Here is a 19,573-nt window from a genome sequence, read left to right on the forward strand (position 1 = left end):
TACGACCCACCAATCCCTTGGGACGATCCATACTCGCCCTAATTATATTTTTAGTGAAAGGTAGTAGTGGCAATTTATAAATGTAAAACTTAACCATAGCCTAACACCACTCTCTTTTGGTTCAAGCTTTGGTAGGCCGCGACAAGCCACACCAAGTTTTTGGCATCGTTGCCGGGGATTAATTGAAGGCAACGTCGTATTTGTGGAATCAATTAGGAATTAGTACTCTTTTAATCGTGTCTTTACTTTGTTTTCATTTTCATTTTGGTTACTTATTGTGTTAGTTCTTGTTTAACTAGGTGCATTGAACTAGAAGGTGAGCAAATGAGCATTTCAAGTAAGGAGCCAAGCAAAAGCAAGGAAAAAGCAAAAATCTAAAAAAAAAATTTTGCAACGCTAAAATTGAAAATAGAATTGAAGTGCTAAAGGACCCTTTGTGAGCTCTTTCTTAACTCAATCTCTAATTAAATCGTCGGCCCGCGTGGAGGCTTGTATTTCAATTCTTAGATAAATCGTGAGCCCGCGTGGAGGCAATTTACTTTTCTTTGCATATTGTTGATAACATGGGAGTATGGGATCATTGTATGTAGAGGAAGTTTGTTGATTGTTGATTTGTTGCGAAGGTGAAGTGTTTGTTCATTACTTGTTGCTTGTTGTGTTTTGTTATGCATGTATGGTCGCAGATCATTGAAACCTACTCTTGTCCCTCTTAATTTTCATCTTGAATCCGTTGTTCGAAACCCTAGGGGAAGAGGAAGTTCTAGTCAATCCATTTCATCAATGGAAGGACATAACGAGGACCATGTGAAGGACCTTGGTCACATAAACCAACAAGGCATCCTCCACCCCAATGTGCATCATGATAACATGCAAGTACCATTAGGCATGCCGAGGCCATTCATTCACCCACCACAACAACAAGGTCAAGTTCCATTAGGAATGCCAAGGCCAATCTATACTCCACAACCTTCCATCATTCAAGGCAATCAAGGTGCCCATGTTGCACCTCCAATTGCTAATCCTCCCCTTGCTTTAAGAAATCACTATGTGCCTAATGAATACAATGCACCCACATGCATTCAATTGCCACCATTTAGAGCACACTACTATGAGATCAAACCACAAACCATTCAAATGCTTCCTAACTATCATGGACTTCCAAGTGAAGAACCTTACAAGCATTTGGATAAGTTTCTTGAAGTATGTTCCACCGTGAGATACACAGACATGCTGGAAGAGGTCTTAAGGCTTAAACTTTTTCCATTCACCCTTAAAGACAAGGCAAAATATTGGTTTAACAATCTTAGGTCTTTTTCAATAACTTCTTGGGCAGAAATGCAACAAAAGTTCTTGAAGAAGTATTATCCAGTTTCTAAGACCAATGCAATGAGAATCTCAATTCGAGAGTTTTCACACGGGGATGGGGAAATGTTCCGTGATGCATAGGAAAGATTCAATGAATTGCTTAAGAAGTGTCCACATCATGACATGCCCAAATGGCAATTAGTTCAACATTTCTTTGAAAACTTATCCGACAATTACAAGGGCATGGTTGATGCATCCATGGGTGGCTCTTACATTGATAGGCATGAGGATGACGTGTGGCGTCTTTATGAGAGCATGAGTGAAAATTCTTTGCATCGAATTTTATCTTCTAAGAATGGTAGGAATTCAAGTGGAAGGAAGAGTGTTGGCTTACATCAAGTTGACCATTCCAATGAAATAGTCGCCGAGATGAAATCCTTATCTCAAAGGTTTGATCAATTCTTAATCAACCAAAACTCGGCAAATCAAGTATCTTCCATCCCCAACCATTCCCATCATGCATCCAATGAGACATGTATGACTTGTTTAAGTGTTTTACATTCTACTTCCAATTGTCCTCATGGACATGTTCAAAGTGAGCATCATGAACAAGTGAATGTAGCTTTTGTTAATCAAGGGAACAATTCTTATGGCAATCATTATAATCCTAGTTGGAGGAATCACCCGAATTTCTCTTGGAGAAACCAAGGGGAAGGCTCAAACCCTCCCCAAGGTGGTTTCCAAGGGAAGTATGTTCCACCTCCGATGCAAAGCTAAGGTTCCCAAGATTTTAGATCATCATTTCAATCACAAGGAAATCAATTTTCTAATTCTCATTTTCCTAATCAACCATCATATTCTCAAGGAAATGCTAGGAGTCCCGCTTTTGAAAAGAAAGTTTTAACCGCTCTAAGCACTCTAGAGGCGAACACTCAATTGCTTCATTCTCATTCTCAATCCATTGCTAAGCTAGAAACCCAAGTAGGGCAAATAGCTAGTACTTTAAATGCTAGAGAGAAAGGGAAAATGCCTTTGAATGCCCCACAAAAGCAACAATGTGTTGTGGAGACTCATTCCTCATCGGAAGGTCACACAATAGAGCATGTCAATGCGGTGACAACCTTGAGAAGTGGGAAGATTATGGACAACCAAGTAGGCATGTCCAAGGAATAGAGTGAACTGGTGCAACCCAAAGTTGACACCCATCCTGTTTCTTATCATATTCCTCCTTCATTGCATATGCATAATCTTTTAAATGAGGATATCTTGAAAAGTGATTTGAAAAGTGATTTTGAAAAGAAAAATTTGCAAAATAATTTCAAAACTTCTTATGTTGAAGAGACTTCAAAGAAAATTCCTGAAATTTTTTTTGAGCCTAGAGCTCCATTTCCGGATGCCTTAAAATGATCCATTTCAATTGACAAGCAAAAGGCTAAAACAAATGAAATTATGGATGTGTTTAGGCAAGTAAAAGTCAATCTTCCACTTTTGGATGCAATCAAGCAAATTCCGGCTTATGCCAAGTTTTTGAAAGACTTATGCACCCAAAAAAGGAAGAACAAAAGCCAAGCACCTAGGAAAGTGGTCTTAACCGAGTAAGTAAGCTCAATTTTGCAGCATAACACTCTTCCAAAGTTTAAGGACCCCGGTTCACCTACCAATTCATGCATCATTAGAGATCATATCATTAATCGGGCTCTTCTTGACTTTGGAGCAAGTGTTAACCTTCTTCCATACTCGGTATATGTCAAATTAGGCTTAGGAGACTTGAAACCGACGTCGGTGGTTTTGCAACTTGCTGACCAATCCATCAAAAAGTCTAGGGGTATCATTGAGGACGTATTGATTAAGATTAATAAATTCTTCTTCCCCGTTGATTTCATTGTCATTGACACAGAACTGGCCCGAATCCTAAGAGCCAAATTCCCATTATCCTTGGCCGTCCTTTCTTCGCAACCGCGAATGCCAACATTAATTGTAGGACAGGAATAATAAAGATCTCATTTGGCCACATGAAGGTGAAGTTGAATATCTTCAATCCAACACCCAATTCATTTGACAAGCATGAAGAAGTGAATGTTGTAGAGAAATATCATGACCATGAATGTGAAGGAATAAAGTCATTGTGTGAAACCAAAATTCCAAAAAGTTCATCTTCAACCCTGAATTCCAAGAAAGTTGTTTCAAAAGCTTGTTTTGAAAGGGCATGGAAGCCCAAAGATCATTGTGACCAAGGACCAAAAATTTCTTTTGAGCCTAATCCAACAAGTTCTCTTAGGAACCATTTGTTGGGTGGAGTTCAAAACACTTACATGATGTTTGACCCGGGCTAAAAGAGTTCAACGTCTTGCTAGAGACGTTAAAGACTAGTACATTTCGTAGGGTGTCACAACCTTATTCCTCTCTCATTTCTATTTTAAATTTCATTTCTTGCGAAGTCTAGATATTTGCTTTAGGTTCATATACATTGCTAGGAACTGTGATTAGGATTGCATGCACTTTCATGTTAAAAATGAGCATTTTGCATCAGTTCGATCGATCTCCAAGGATGTTCGATCGATCGAACTCCATACCTGCATCCACCTGCATCCAATCACCTCTCTGTCCAATCATTCGAAGAAAACCTGTATATTTCAGCTCTCTGTCCCATCGTTCAAACTTGTTGCTAGATCGATCTTTAGTTCTTCGATCGATCCAACTTCATCTTGGATCGATCTGCAGTCTCAACACTTGGAAAATTTTTGAACCTGCATCCAATCTGCATCAAAAGGCTCTCTGTCCCATCGATCGAACATGTCTGCAGTTTTTACAAGTTCGATCGATCGAAGTTATTCTGAGATCGATCTTTTTTATTTAGTTTTATTTTTCAAATATTTAAAAAAATATTTTTCATTTTTAAATGTTTATTAAAAAAAAAAAAAAATTTCAAAAGCTTCAAAGCAATTTTGTCTTTCAGTGAGGAGAGATCGATCATAGTTCGATCGATCTAAGATTTCGGTTCGATCGATCGAACTGGTAACGGAATGTTTTTAAAAATCAAACCTAAGGTTACTAGATCGATACCACAGATCGATTTAACACCCCCATCTTTATCCCTCGCCGCTACAACTCACTTCCTCACCTCCAGCGAACCCTCTGGCAAGTCCACCTCATCTTAAATCTCTCTCCCTCATCTCGGACCTCAGATCTCATCTCCCTTTCATCTCATCTCTCAGTTTTAGGTAATATTTGAAACCCCGCTTTTGATTTCAAGCTTTATTTTCATGAATCCATGCCTTCCATGTTAGATTTATGATGTTTTGATGATGAATCTTGGCATTAATGAACCTTTGAAGCTATGTATATATGTGTATATATATATATATATATATGTATGTATAGGTTTTATATATATTTTTTATTTTAATTTTGATTTTGGGGGTCACGGGCCAAGGAAAGTGACCAAAATTGTTGATTTGTTGTGTAGAGGGGCCCACAAGCTTATTTGTGAGGCCTCCGTGCCATCTACGTCACAGATCTGTGACTTTTCGAATTTCACCTCACAGTTCGATCGATCGATCGAACTTTTTCTCAGATCGATCTGTATCGATCTCACTTATTCAAGATCGATCGAACTTGCATCGATTTCACATTTTTGTGATCGATCGAACTTCACAGATATGCATCACACATTTCACACACCATCTCTTGTGTTTCATGTTATCTCATACATGCCCAATGCCTGTGTTTTCCACATTGGATGCATTCCATACTTATACTGACTAACATGCTTCACATCATATCACTCATTCCTTGTCACTTGCATAGATTCATGTTCCCTATCTGCTTTGTCTATCCTATTTGACATACATGATTCTATAAATTGTGCTTTAATTCTTTATACCGGCACTGACTTCTTTTTTATAAGTTTTTCTTTTATTTTACAGGTCATGGCTAGGGTAAAGACTATTGCTCGCGAAAATTATCACTGTAGGGCCAGGCGGAGATTGGACGACGAGGCAGGTCCATCTCACGTCCAGGACCCCATTTCTGAGCCCAACCCAGCAGAGCCTACTCTACCTCAGTCTCCATCCGCTGACAGTAGACTACAGTTTTCAGCTGAGGCATCTTCTTCACAGGATAACGCTAAAGCTGAGCACATACCATCTCCATCACCACCACCAGCTCAGCCAGCCCAGGACTTAAACCGGCCATTACCGGGATACTCACACATTCGAGTGGCACATGAGTCGGTCTTCGACATATACTACTTCTCCCAATCTGTTCTTACCAGAGCAGCATATGACGATATAGATCGAAGGGGCATCTCAGCCATACTAGCCCCTGTTACATACCCAATGTACCCAAGATTAGTCCGGATGTTCTTCCAGAACCTCTAACCTACCCCGAGTAACCTGGCGGAGCTACGGACTACCCTTGACGGCTACCCTATCAGTATCACAGTGGACACTCTTTCTAGATCTTGCCGTTGTCTACACATCTGCCCTATCTCTAAGATACATATCCTACCCTATGGAGGCCCTCATATGCAAACATGGCCATTGCACTCAAAGGTCACTATGCAGGTGGCTAGACTTTGGCCACTTGGACTTATCTGCCAGACAACTTGTGGTTCTTTGATTTGGTACTATTCCAAAATGTTTTTATAGCCGGCCACAAGATACAGAGGCGCGGCGACTACCTGACAGCTTTGTACACCTTCTATACAGGGCACTGTCTATCTATTCCTACGCTAATCTGGAGCGTTATGATGAAGTTATATGTTGACCATATCAGCAAGGCCAAGCCCAAACGGGCTAAGTATCTCCCATTCGGCCATTTCATCACACAGATTCTGAGAGACCAGCACTATCCCTTCCAGCCACGGGAACGTACTGAGTCTGGGGCCTGCTCGTTCCTAAAGAAGGATTGGGATAAGAGCTACAAGGCTCTTATTAAGAGTCTACAGGACAACGCTGTAGAGGTAGCTGAGGAGCTAGAAAGAAAGGAGTTGGAGCAGGCAGGGGTAGCAGCAGCAGCGGAGCAGGCGCCGAACGATGTACCAGTCGATCTGGCTGCCATGCACATGGATATTGACTTGAAATAGCCCGCAGAGGACCCAGAGCATCACTCTCCGGTTGGGTCGTCCGTTCATTGTGAAGAGCAAGCTCGGGATCATCTTTCTCCCGCTCTAGCAGCACCTGAGGCTCCAGTTCAGATACCCAGTTTCGGAGAGCGTCTTCAGACTCTGGAAGATGACATGGTTTCTATCCGGGCTGATATTGCTTCACTCCGCACAGATGTCATAATTGCATTACGTGATCTATCTAGAGACATCTGCGGAGCACGCCCTGCTCGTCCTACCTCCTCTTCATGATTTTCATATCTTCTTCTCCTATTATATATCTGTGATATCTGTCCTATTTTTTATACTGTTATATGTTCGCGGCCAGTCTGTTGGCCTAGACACTGGATGTACTGTACTATTCTTTATTTTTCTTTTATGCATACTTTGTTTATGGATGTTATATATGCGTATTGATATATCCGTCTGTAATTGACTCCATCAGGTGCATCCTAGTGACTTTAGTGAGAGAGAGTACTGCCCGAATTTTTTAGGACCACCTTTTTCCTCTCTCCTTACTTTAATTTCTTATCCCATTTACACTTGCATATCCACTGTGCACTGTTATCCCCTTTGTTGTCTAATGAACTTTTATCCAGTGCCATCTTTTCAGAACCACAGTTAATCCCAAGTTTGGGGGGGCTATGCCACATACTTTGGATACTTGTGTCCTGGCCATTCTTTACTTAGCTGCACTGGTATATTCTTTCCTTTGTTCTCTTTGTATATTGAGGACATTGTGTCATTTAAGTTTGGGGGGGTAATGGTGCTAATTGCAGTATTTGTTTTCAATTCAAAATTTTGAGCATGACTTGTATATTTGAGGAATTTTCTATGATTGGTCCATAACTAGCTATGATTTTGATCTTTTGAGAACTATATTGCTTAAAATTTAAAAATTGCTTGACTTGAGAGTCCAATACTCCTTGTATGCCTTGTGGATTGCCATTTAGGAGTAAATTTTTTGAAAAATTGATATCTTGCTTGCACTTGTGGTCCACATTATCCTGATTTTGTGATTGTTTTGAGATTTACTCTAGTATTCTACACTAGCATAGGCTTACACTAGCATTCATTTGTGGGGTACATGCTTTGTTGATTATTGAATTGGTTATATCCCAATTGAGCTAGTAGTGCATTGAAAGCTTTCATTCTTGATAAAGGTGGATAACAACCCCTTTTCACTAAGTAGCCAGGATTCTAGCCTCATCAAACACTGAACTTCTCGCGCCGAAAGGTGGAGGGCCCAAACTCTAGGTTAATAATTGAATGTTGAAAAAAAAAAAAAAAAGTTACAAAAGCAATTAAAAAGTTAGGATTTCTCCCAAATAGTGAGAAGTAGGAAATGATTAGATGGAGGTTGTTTTAATTTGTAACCTAGCTGATTTGAGCTTGTAAGTCCTTAGGGGTGTTTGAACACCTAGTGCCCTAAAACCGTCTGGTTTGGGAGTTATTGACCTAACGCTCGACCTCGTGGATCGCTAGAAAACTTAATAGATCAACACATTGCACCATGCTTCCATCTTTGATCCTTAGGGATAATAATTAAAAAAGAAAAAAAGAAAAAAAAAATCGAGTAAAAGGAATAAACACACCTAGAACAATAAAGCTTTAATAAAAGGTCCACTTTTTGTCTTGATGATCGATTCTAGATTTGTGTGCTAGTTTAGGGGTAAAGATGTGATCATTTCTTTAGTTGACTAAGATAGCAACATACTTGATGCCGGTCCACTCAAAAAGGATTCTAGAGTTGTTTTGATTTTCATGATCATTTTCTTGATGTATAGAGGACTATACTTGCTTGCTTGATGTTAAAATTTTGAGAAATTGCTTGGAAAGGGTTGAAAAATTGCATACTTGAAGTAGTTTTCTCCCAATGCTTATTTGCAATATTGGTGCCTCTTTTGAAATAATGAGCTTAATGTTTATGGGTATCATTTCTAAAAACCCTCACGAGACTTCACTCGTCCACTAGGGGTAACCTAGGGGTTTCAAAGGCTTGTTGCATATGCTAAATGTAATCGTGTTCCTTACGAAAGTGGCATTATCCATTTATTGCTTTCTAGTTCATAGTTGTATAGTTGTTCATTTCATTCCTTTATTTTCTAGTTCATTGCTAGGGACTAGCAATATTTAAGTTTGGGGGTGTGATGAGCGCTGAAAAGTGCGCTTTTAAACCGCTTAAGCTTAGGTATTTAAGAACCTTTATCTATCTTATTTTTCTGCTTTAGATTGATTTTGTATTATTTCTATTTTCAGGTACTTATCCCTAAAATAAGTTAACTCAGCTAAATAAGAGCATAATTGAAGCAATCTTGAGATGAATCAAAGAAATGAGCAAAGTAGGAGCAAAAGGAAGCAAGTGATGGAAATTCAGCAAGTTTGATCGATCTCAGAAGATATTTGATCGATCAAAAGTTCATCAATCTCAGCATTTCAAGATGGATCCAAGCTCTTTTGTCCTTATCCAAATATCCTACAAAGTTTGATCGATCCAACTTTCTTTTGATCGATCGAAAAGATTCCATCTTATCCAGTTGTACTACACTACCTACCATATTTGTCTCTTTCCCAAAAATATCTTCAAAATATCTCAGATTTGTCTTTATCCAAAAAGGCGCCGCCATAGAGGATTGATCCAGCTTAAGTTCGATAGATCTCAGCCATGTTCGATCAATCTCACCACAAGTTCGATCGATCGAACTTCCCAAAGTGCAAGAAAATCCAATTTCCAGCCCATTAAAAGTTGTCTCATATCTAATCATTGGGGGGAATATTGGTGTACGAGCCCAGCTCATTGGGGGTGATATTTAACCTACCTATATAAAGAATATGAGCCATTCTTTACATAGGCTAGATACATACATTAGAGACACAAATTTTCATATTCTTAGTGAGGAAGAAAGGAAAGGAGGAGGCTAGAGACACAAGCTTGGAGTTCTTCCATCAACCAAGAAGAGGAGCAATCTCTACCATGGAATTAGCCCTTAAGGGTTGGAGGACACTATCCATGAGTGGCTAGACATCCTCTTGGGGCTAGAGTTAGCCCTAAGCATGCTTTCTACATCTTGATTTATGTATTTTTGAGGGGATTTGTATTGTAATACATGTTTTGACATATTTATATACATAGATCTTGTTTATTCAATGATTTATGTAGTTTAATACTTCCAATTGATCATTTCATTCTATCCATATGTCTATGTATGCTAGAACAGATGTTCATGTGTTTGTCTCTATTTCTTGTATTATTGATGCATGTCTATGTGTATTAATGCTATAGATCTAGAGATTGTTAAGACATAGTACTTAATAGAATGCTCTTGTGATTTATTTGATGGTTCATACTCATTTCTTGATGGATTGTGCCTCTCCCTTAGTTTAATTAGTTTAATTTCATGTCATTAGCTTAATTGTAGTGTAGTTGTAGTTTAGATGTTAAATAGGAGGACAATCCATGCTTGTTGTTTGATGTTCCATACTTATGAAAGCAAGTAACATATTTCTCTAACCTTGTGATGTGTTTGGATTGTAAGCTTAAAGAAAGGATTAATGGCTTAGTTTGATATATTGTGCTATCCACCATGTTGCTTAGACAATATATGCTTACTTTATCATCCATGCTTGTTGAAACAACCACACACACACACACTATTGTTGCAATACATGTTTTCCCCCTCATTAATCATTCATTAAGGGTGTAGAAAAGCTATGCTTAGTGGTGATCTCTAAACCCTGAGATCTCTCTCTCTTATTTTCTCCCTATTGCATTTAATTGTTTACTTTAGTTTAAATTGTATCTTAGTATAATTCAACCACCAACCAATCTTTTGATCACTCAACCTACTAACCCTAATCTCGATTCCACAACCTAATATGACCCACTAATCCCTTGGGACAATCCATACTCGCCCTAATTATATTTTTAGTGAAAGGTAGTAGTGGCAATTTATAAATGTAAAACTTGACCATAGCCTAACACCACTATCTTTTGGTTCAAGCTTTGGTGGGCCGCGACAAGCCACATTAAAACTCATGAATCACCCTATGAAAGTTCCAAAGCTAAAATTTAAGAGTTTTGTGAGATGTGGACATGCACGCAAAAGTAAAAAGACATTTAAGATGCGTCCCAATAGTCCGCGGCCTCAAAATACCCCCAGTGCAAAATATGACCTCTCAAACCTCACTAATTATATTTTTAGTGAAAGGTAGTAGTGGCAATTTATAAATGTAAAACTTGACCATAGCCTAACACCACTATCTTTTGGTTCAAGCTTTGGTGGGCCGCAACAAGCCACATTAAAACTCATGAATCACCCTATGAAAGTTCCAAAGCTAAAATTTAAGGGTTTTGTGAGATGTGGACATGCACGCAAAAGTAAAAAGACATTTAAGATGCGTCCCAATAGTCCGCGGCCTCAAAATACCCCCAGTGCAAAATATGACCTCTCAAACCTCATTTTTTGCATAAAATTGCCTAAAAGGATGAAATACAACACCATGCGATATAAATGAAAATGAAATGGTGTTCGGCCCTTGGCCACACCTCACACATAGTAAATAAATGCCAAAGGATGAATTTCATACACAATGCACACTCCGGTGCAAAAATGACATATTAAAACCCCAGTTTTTCATATTATTTCCATTTAAGGCAAATTTAAACATTTATGAATATACATGGATTTCAAATGAAGTTTGGCCCTTGGCCACATATCATATATATAGAATGAATATCAAAAAGTGTGCTTAGGCACACATTACAAGTTCCAAGGCAAAATGACATTTTGGCCTAACTATTTAATACAACTTAAAAGTGAAACTTAAGCATGTGAACTAGAATGCATTTAAAAGAACTTTGACTCATCGAAATGACCTAGGGATATTGTGCATCCCAAACCAAAGTATCCGTACCTGAAAACAACCCGATAACTTTGGGGTGAGTAAACAAGTTACTTGTAGGGAATGAGCATACATGGACCTAACAATTTACAAGGTTATTACATTAATGTGAAATAATTCAAAAAAGGGTCATGCCACTTAATGTCTATGTTAGAAGTGGGACAAAAGGATTATTTCAAGCTACTCATGCAATTGAAATGAACTACGGCACACGAGTATACATGCTCAAGTACACAAGACAATGTTAAAACGTGATATACGATATGTAAGCATACATTTACAAGTATACTAAATCATGTTAAACGAGATAAGTAATATCTAGCATACATACACAAGTACTCGTTATATATAGAGTACTCATAAATCAAGTATACCGACACAAATATACTAAGCTAAATGAAATACGCATAAGACAAGTATACACGGTACAAGCATACTAAATAAAATTTAAAGTCACGGAGCAAGTATACAAGTTCAAGTATATTAAATAGGATTCAAATACCCAAGGTAAGTATCAATTCTAAAGCTATAAGTAATCCATGATTAACAACTTGAAATTAAATACGAAAACAAATAGTGAAAAGACTAGGACATGCGGTCGCTAGACCAAGCAAGTATTTTCGGGTAATTACGACCTACAAGGTACCACCTAGTGCGCACTTATGACTTAGAGGACTCTTACCCCCGTACTAGAGCTAAACCTGATGGACGGAGGCCGCACTACCACTAAGTTTAAGAGTGTGGAATTTAAGGCGAGGATCAAGAGTTTTACATTTATAGAAGCCACTACTACCTTTCACTATAAATATAGTTAGGGCGAGTAGGGATCGTCCTAAGGGATTGTGAGGGTCGGACAAGGTTGTGGAATCGCTACTAGGGCTAATAGGTCGAGTGATCAAACAATTGGTTGGTTGGTTGATTAGAGAGCAACTAAATTGAATTAAGTAATAACAAAAGAATGCAACTAAGAGTCAGTAAGAGAGAGAAGAGTCTTGGGGTTTAGAGATCACCACCAAGCAATGTATTTCTATACCATTGATAAGTGATTAATGAGGGCAAATGGTGTGTTGCAATATTGGTGTGTTAAAAAACATATGCTACTTGCATTCAAAAGCATGGATCATCAAACAACAAGCATAGATTGTCCTCCCATTTAACACTACACTACCACTACACTACATCTACACTACTAGCATGAAAATAAATTAGGGGAGAGGCACAATCCATCAAGGAATAGGTATGAACCATTAAGAAAATCACAAGAGCATTCCATTAAGCACTATGTTTTGACAATCTCTAAATCTATAGCATCAATACACATAGACATGCATCAATAACACAAAATCTAGAGACAAGCACATGAACATCTATTCTAACATACATAGACATATGGATACAATGAAATGATCAATTGAAAACATTTAACCACATAAATCATTGAACAATCAAGATCTATATAAATATCAAAGTGTCAAAACATTAATTACAACACTAATCCCTCAATAATACACAAGATTAAGATATAGAAAGCATGCTTGGGGCTAACTCTAGCCCCAAGAGGATGTCTAACCACTTATGGTGATGCTCCTCCAACCCTCAAGGGCTAACTCCATGGTTGAAATCTACTCCTTGTTGATGAAGAACTCTAATGGTGTCTCTAGCCTCCTCCTCTTTTCTTCTACACTAAGAATAACCTCCAAAATTGTATCTACCAAATGCTAAAAATCTCTCTTTTTTCAAAAAGTGCATTATATTCCTTTTATAGCAATGAACTAGAAAGTAAAGGAATAAAATGAACAACTATACAAGTATGAATTTAGAAAATAATAAATGGATAACGCCACTTTCGTAGGGGACACGATTGCACTTAGCATATACAATAAGCCTTCTAAACCCCTAGGTTACCCCTAGTGGACGAGTGAAGTCTCGTGAGGGTTTCCAGAAATGGTACTCACAAACATTATGCTCATTCTTTCAAAAGAGGTACCAATATTGCAAATAAGCATTGGGAGAAAACTACCTCAAGTATGCAATTTTTCAAACATTTCTAAGCAATCTCCCAAAATCTCAACATCAAGCAAGCAAGTATAGTCCTCCACACATCAAGAAAATGATCATGCAAATCAAAATAGCTCTAAAATCCTTTTTGAGTGGATCGGCATCAAATGTGTTGCTATCTTAGCCAACTAAAGAATTAATCACATCCTTACCCTCAAACTAGCATACAAATCTAGTACCGATCATCAAGATAAAAAGTGGACCTTTTATTAAAGCTTTATTCATCTAGGTGCGCTTATTCTTTTCACTTGATGATTTTTTTTTTTTTTTTTTTTTTTTTAGGATCAAAGATGGAAGCATGGTGCAATGTGCTGATCTATTAAGCTTTCTATTGATTCATGAGGTCGAGCGTTAGGTCAATGACTCTCAAACCAGACGGCTTTAGGGCATTAGGCATTCAAATACCCCTACGGACTTACTAGCTCAAATCAACTATGCTACAAATCAAGATAACAACCATTTAATCATTTCCCACTTCTCACCTTTTGAGAGAAGTTTTCACTTTTTTATTGCTTTTGCAACACCCTTTTTTTTTTTTTTTTTAACAGCAAGTTCAATTATTAACCTAGAGTTTGGGCCCTCCACCTTTCGGCGCGAGAAGTTTAGTGCTTGATGAGGTTAGAATCCCGGCTACTTAGTGAAAAGGGGTTGTTATCCACCTTTATCAAGAATGAAAGCTTTCAATACACTACTAGCTCAATTGGGATATAACCAATTTAATAATCAACAAAGCATGTACCCTACAAATGAATGCTAGTGTACATCTGTGCTAGTGTAGAATCCTAGAGTGAATCTCAAAACAATCACAAAATCAAGATGATGTGGACCAGAAATGCAAGCAAGATATCAATCTTTCGAAAAATTTACTCCTAAATGGTATCCACAAGGTATACAAGGAGTATTGGACTCTCAAGTTAAGCAATTTTTAAATTTTAAGCAATATAGTCCTCAAAAGATCAAAATCATAGCTAGATATGGACCAATCATAGAAATATCCCTCAAATACACAAGTCATGCTCAAAATTATTTCAAAATTTAAAGCTAACACTACAAAGCACCATTCCCTCCAAACTTAAATGGCACAATGTCCTCAATGTGCAAGAGAACAAAGGAAAGAGTATACCAGTGTAACTAAGCAAGAATGATAGGAACTGAAGTATCTAAAGTGGGTAGCATGGCCCCCCTAAACTTGGGATGAACTGTGGTCCTGAAAATTAGCACTTGGATAATCTCATCAGATAACAAAATGGGATAATTAGTGCACAGTGGACATGCAAGTATAAATGAGATAATGAAATAAAATAGGGAGAGAGATATAAGGGTGGTCCTGAAAATCGGGAAGTACTCTCTCACTGAAGTCACTGTGATGCACCTGATAAAGACAAACATATAGATATGAGAATATAATATATGACATCCATAGCAAAAACAGATATTTATAAAACAGATAAAGTGCAAGTACAACAGAAATATCAAAGCCGACAGACCGGCTGCAAAAATAATAGTACTGTACAGTAACAAAAATAAAGTATCAATAGTAGAGAGGGATTATGAAATAGAAGGAACTGGGAACTCAGGAGGATGAGGTAGGACAGGCAGGTCGGGCTCCACGGATATCTCTGGATAGATCTCAGAACATAGTCGCGACATCCGTGCGGAAGGCAGCAAAATCAGCTCTGTGGGCTGTAAGATCAGCTCGTATGGCAACAACAGCATCCTCAAGAGTCTGCAGGTGTACTCCAAAGCCTGGGGTCAGATCTGGAGCCTCAGGTATAGATGAATCAGAAGAAAGCTCCTGAGTACTGCTTGTGAATGGGCGACCCAGTTGGAGAGTACTGCTCTGTGTCATCTGCAGGGCACTCTAAATCAATGTCTATATGCTCGACAGCTGGATCGACTGGTGTGTCATTCGCTGCAGGATCTGCTGTTGCTGCCTCAGCTACTGCCTGAGCTGCTGCCTCTGTCTCCTCTTCAGCCTCTAGCTCCTCTGTAGCCACTACTGCGTGGTCCTGCAGTCTAGTAATAATGGCGTTGTAGCATTTGGTCCAGTCCTTCTTCAGAAAGTGACAGGAACATCTCTCGGGGTGCTCCCGAGGATGAATAGGGTAGCGCTGGTCGATAAGAATCTGGGTGATGAAGTGGCTGAATGGGAGAGACTTAGCCCGTCTGGGCGTCTCTTTGCTAATATACTCATTATATAGCTTCCTCATCACGCTCCAGATGAGCGCGGGAATAGATACCCAGTGGCCGGTGTAGAAGGCATAGAGGGATGTCAAATAGTCTCCCCTCCTCTGAATTTTGTGCCCTGCCATATATATGTTCCGGAAGAGCACGGAATCGGTGAACCACAGGTCATCTGGAAAGAATGTCCGGGTGGCGAAGGTCTCGCCACCGGCATGGTGACCTGTAAGAAATACTGCCATATCGCATAAGAAGGCCTGTATAGCCTCGGATATGTCTCCTGAAGCTCTGGAGGACAGCGGTGTGGGCAGTGGCAAGAGTGGGCTAGTAAGTCCACTGTGATAGTAATCTGATGGCCATTTATGGTAGTGACCAGCTCTGCTATGGTACGCGGGGATGGTCGGAGGTTCTGGAAGAACAACCACACCAGCCGCGGGTAGACTGGCTCTGTAACTGGGGCAAGGAAAGCTGCAAGGCCCTTCTGAATGATGTCGGGGTAAGCTGATCGGGTCAGCACCGATCTGAAGAAAAATGCCGTGTCGAACACCGACTCATGGTCGACCGCCATATGCGCATATCTAGGTGCGGGCCTATCACGCTCCCGAGCTGGCTAAGCTGACTGGTGTGGTGGAGATGGTACGGGTGAATGCTCAACTCCAGCACGTGGTGGAGATGGTGATGGTGTAAATGCAAGATGAGCCACAGAGGTAGATGGAATATGATCAGCCTCTGCCTCAGCCTCATGAGATGGTGACTGAGGTGGGGTAACCTGTGCTGGCTCCTGCTGTGCATGAGAGGGCTCTGTTGGCTCCTTTATTTGTGGTCTGATATGGCGCTGAGGCCTGTTTTACCTGTTGCAATTGGAGTTAATGCCATAAAAAGAAATTTTAAGCACAATATAGAAACATGTATGCAAGTAAAATAGACAAAACAGATATGACATGAATCTATGCAAGTGGCAGGATGTGAAACATGCTAAACAATATAAGTATGAAATGCATCCAATGTGGAATATCACAGGCATTGGGCAAATATGAGATAGCATGAACATAAGATATGAAGAATGAAGTGTGTGTGTGTGATCTATGAAATTCGATCGATCAGAAAAAGGAGTGAGATCGATCACAAAAGTTGGATCGATCAAAAATAAGTGAGATTGATCTCACAACTTCGATCGATCTGAGACATGAGTTCGATCGATCTCTCAAGATCAATTTGAGATACAAGTTCGATCGATCGAACTGTGCGATGAATATAAATAGTCACAGATATGTGACTTTGGAAGCACGGGGCCCACACGAACGTGTTCGTAGGCCCATCAACACAACACATCAACAAATATCATCACCCAATCATGGCCCATCCTCCCAAAAATAGATCAAACACACATATATATATATACGAAGCATATACACATATATATAAACATGTAAACTCAGTGCTTCGAAGCTTCAAAAATGGAGATTCAATTATGTATAAAGCACGAATGTAACATATAAAACATGTAATCATCATATCGAAGCTTAAATCATAGATGAGATCTCGGATTTTACCTCAAATCGAAGGGAGAGAAGTGGATGCGAAGATTGGATGAGAAATCCGAGATGAGGGAGAAAGTGTAGCTTGGATCTCGCTGGAGATGAGGAAGATGGAGAGTGGATGCGGCGGCGATGAGGGAAACAAGGGTTTGAAGGGTTTGATCGATCTAAATGATCGATCTTGAGACCCTCCATGTCTATTTTAAAAGCATTCCTGACAGAGTTCGATCGATCGAACTTCAACTAAAATCAATCAAATTTTGATGAACTCTCCTCAAAGTATTTTTGGATTTTTAAAATTTTTGAAAAATGCAAAACTAAAATTAAAAATTGTAAAATAGAATAAAATAGAATAAAATATTTTTGGATTTTTGTTTTTGTTTTTGTTTTTCTTTTTTTCTTTTTTTTTATTTTTCTTTTTTTTTCCTGAAAAATAAATAAAATAAAGCAAAATGTTTTTGTATTTTTGAAATATTTTTGAGAAATAAAATAAAATGAAATGAAATGGAAATAAAATAAAGTAAAATAAAAATGAAAATATTTTTGGATTTTTGAAAATTGAAAAAGTCGAAACAAAGTCAAACAATGAAATGGAGAAATGAGATCGATAGGAACAAGAGTTCGATCGATCAGACAGAGGGCAAAAATATGCAGGTTTATGGTTCAAAAATTTGGCCAAGTGTTGGAACTTGAAGATCGATCGAACTTGGAAGTTCGATCGATCGAAGAACTTCAGATCGATCTTGGAATGTTTCGATCGATGAAACAGAGAGCAAAAATATGCAGGTTGATGCAGGCTCAAAATTTTTCTAAGTGTTGAATCATGAGATCGATCGAACTTTGAAGTTGGATCGATGGAAGGTCTCCTAATCGATCTAAGAATAAGTTCGAACGATGTGACAGATGGGTGATTTGGATGCAAGTTTCTGCAGGTCGAAAAATTTTCAAAGTGTTGGATGCAGAATGGAGTTCGATCGATCGAACTCAGGTTTAAGATCGATTGATCTATGCAGAATGCTTAATAATGACATGAAAGCTCATGTAATCCTCACCAAAGTTCCTATCAATGCATATGAACCAAAAATAAGTATCTAGACTTCGCAAGAAATGAAATAAAAGATAGAAATGGGGGAAGAATAGGGTTTTGACACCCTACGAAATGTTTTTGCTAGTCTTTAATGTCTCTAGCAAGACATTGGGCTCTTTTAGCCCGGATCAAAGATCTTGTAATGCATCTCCTCCTTATTGGGGTGATAGATGCTTTGAACTCCACCCAACAAATGGTTCTTTGAAGAACTTGTTGGATTAAGCTCAAAAGAAACTTTTGATCCTTTGTCTATGCAATCATAACCTTTGGGCTTCCATGCCCTTTCAAAGCAAGAATTTGAAACAAGACTTTTAGAATGCAAGGTTGAAGATGATCCTTTGGAAGTTTTGGTCTTACACAAAAGTTTACTTCCTTGACATTGAAGATCATGACATTTATCTACAACATTAACCTCTCCTTCATATTTGTCAAATGAATTGGGTGTGGGATTAAAGATATTCAACTTCACCTTCATGTGGCCAAATGAAATCTTCATTATCCCCGTCTTACAATTGATGTTGGCATTAGCGGTTACCAAGAAAGGACGGCCAAGGATAACGGGAATTTGGCTCTTAGGATTGGGGACCGGTTTTGTGTCTATGACAACGAAATTAACCATGAAGAAGAATTTATCAATTTTAATCAAAACATCCTCAATGACACCCCTAGGCTTTTTGATATATCGATCGGCAAGTTGCAAAATTACCGACATCGGTTTTAATTCACCTAAGCCCAATTTGACATAAACCGAGTATGGAAGAAGGTTAATACTTACTCCTAAGTCAAGAAGCGCCCGATTAATGATATGATCACCAATAATGCATGATGTAGTGGGTGAACCGGGGTCCTCAAACTTTGGCAAAGTGTTATGTTGCAAAATTGAGCTTACTTGCTCAGTCAAAACCATTTTTCTTAGTGCTTGGCTCTTGTTCTTCCGCTTTTGGGTGCACAAGTCTTTCAAGAATTTGGCATAAGCCGGAATTTGCTTGATTGCATCCAATAGTGAAAGATTGACTTTTACTTGCCTAAACATTTCCATGATTTCATTGGTTTTTGCCTTTTACTTGTCTTTCGAAATGGATCCTTTTAAGGCATCCGGAAATGGAACTTTTGGTTCAAACACTTTTTCAGAATTTTCTTTTGAACTCTCTTCAACACAAGAAGTTTTTAAATCATTTTGGTTCAAATCATTTTTCAACAAAACTTTTTTAACATCATTTTTCAAAACTTCTTTTTCAAACACATTTTTCAAGACTTTCCCATTCACAAGATCACGTATATGCAATAAAGGAGGAATGGGATGTGAAACGGGACGGGTGACAACTTGAGGTTGCACCGGTTCACTCTCTTCATTGGAAATTTTAACTTGATTGTCCACAATCCTACCACTCCGCAAGG

General features: G+C 38.7%; 1 non-coding gene across 1 annotated transcript; it reads right to left on the reverse strand.

The window, feature by feature from the left end:
- Nucleotides 1-1,383: 1,383 nt before the first annotated feature.
- Nucleotides 1,384-1,490, reverse strand: LOC132280351 (small nucleolar RNA R71). The gene has a single exon (XR_009471558.1). It is a non-coding gene; the product is annotated as a small nucleolar RNA R71 (small nucleolar RNA).
- Nucleotides 1,491-19,573: the final 18,083 nt, after the last annotated feature.

The sequence above is a fragment of the Cornus florida genome, unplaced genomic scaffold, assembly GCF_030987335.1.
Source record: "Cornus florida cultivar Cherokee Brave unplaced genomic scaffold, ASM3098733v1 CherokeeBrave_3.0.0_Hap2_Chr10, whole genome shotgun sequence".
In the NCBI taxonomy this organism is placed as follows: domain Eukaryota; kingdom Viridiplantae; phylum Streptophyta; class Magnoliopsida; order Cornales; family Cornaceae; genus Cornus; species Cornus florida.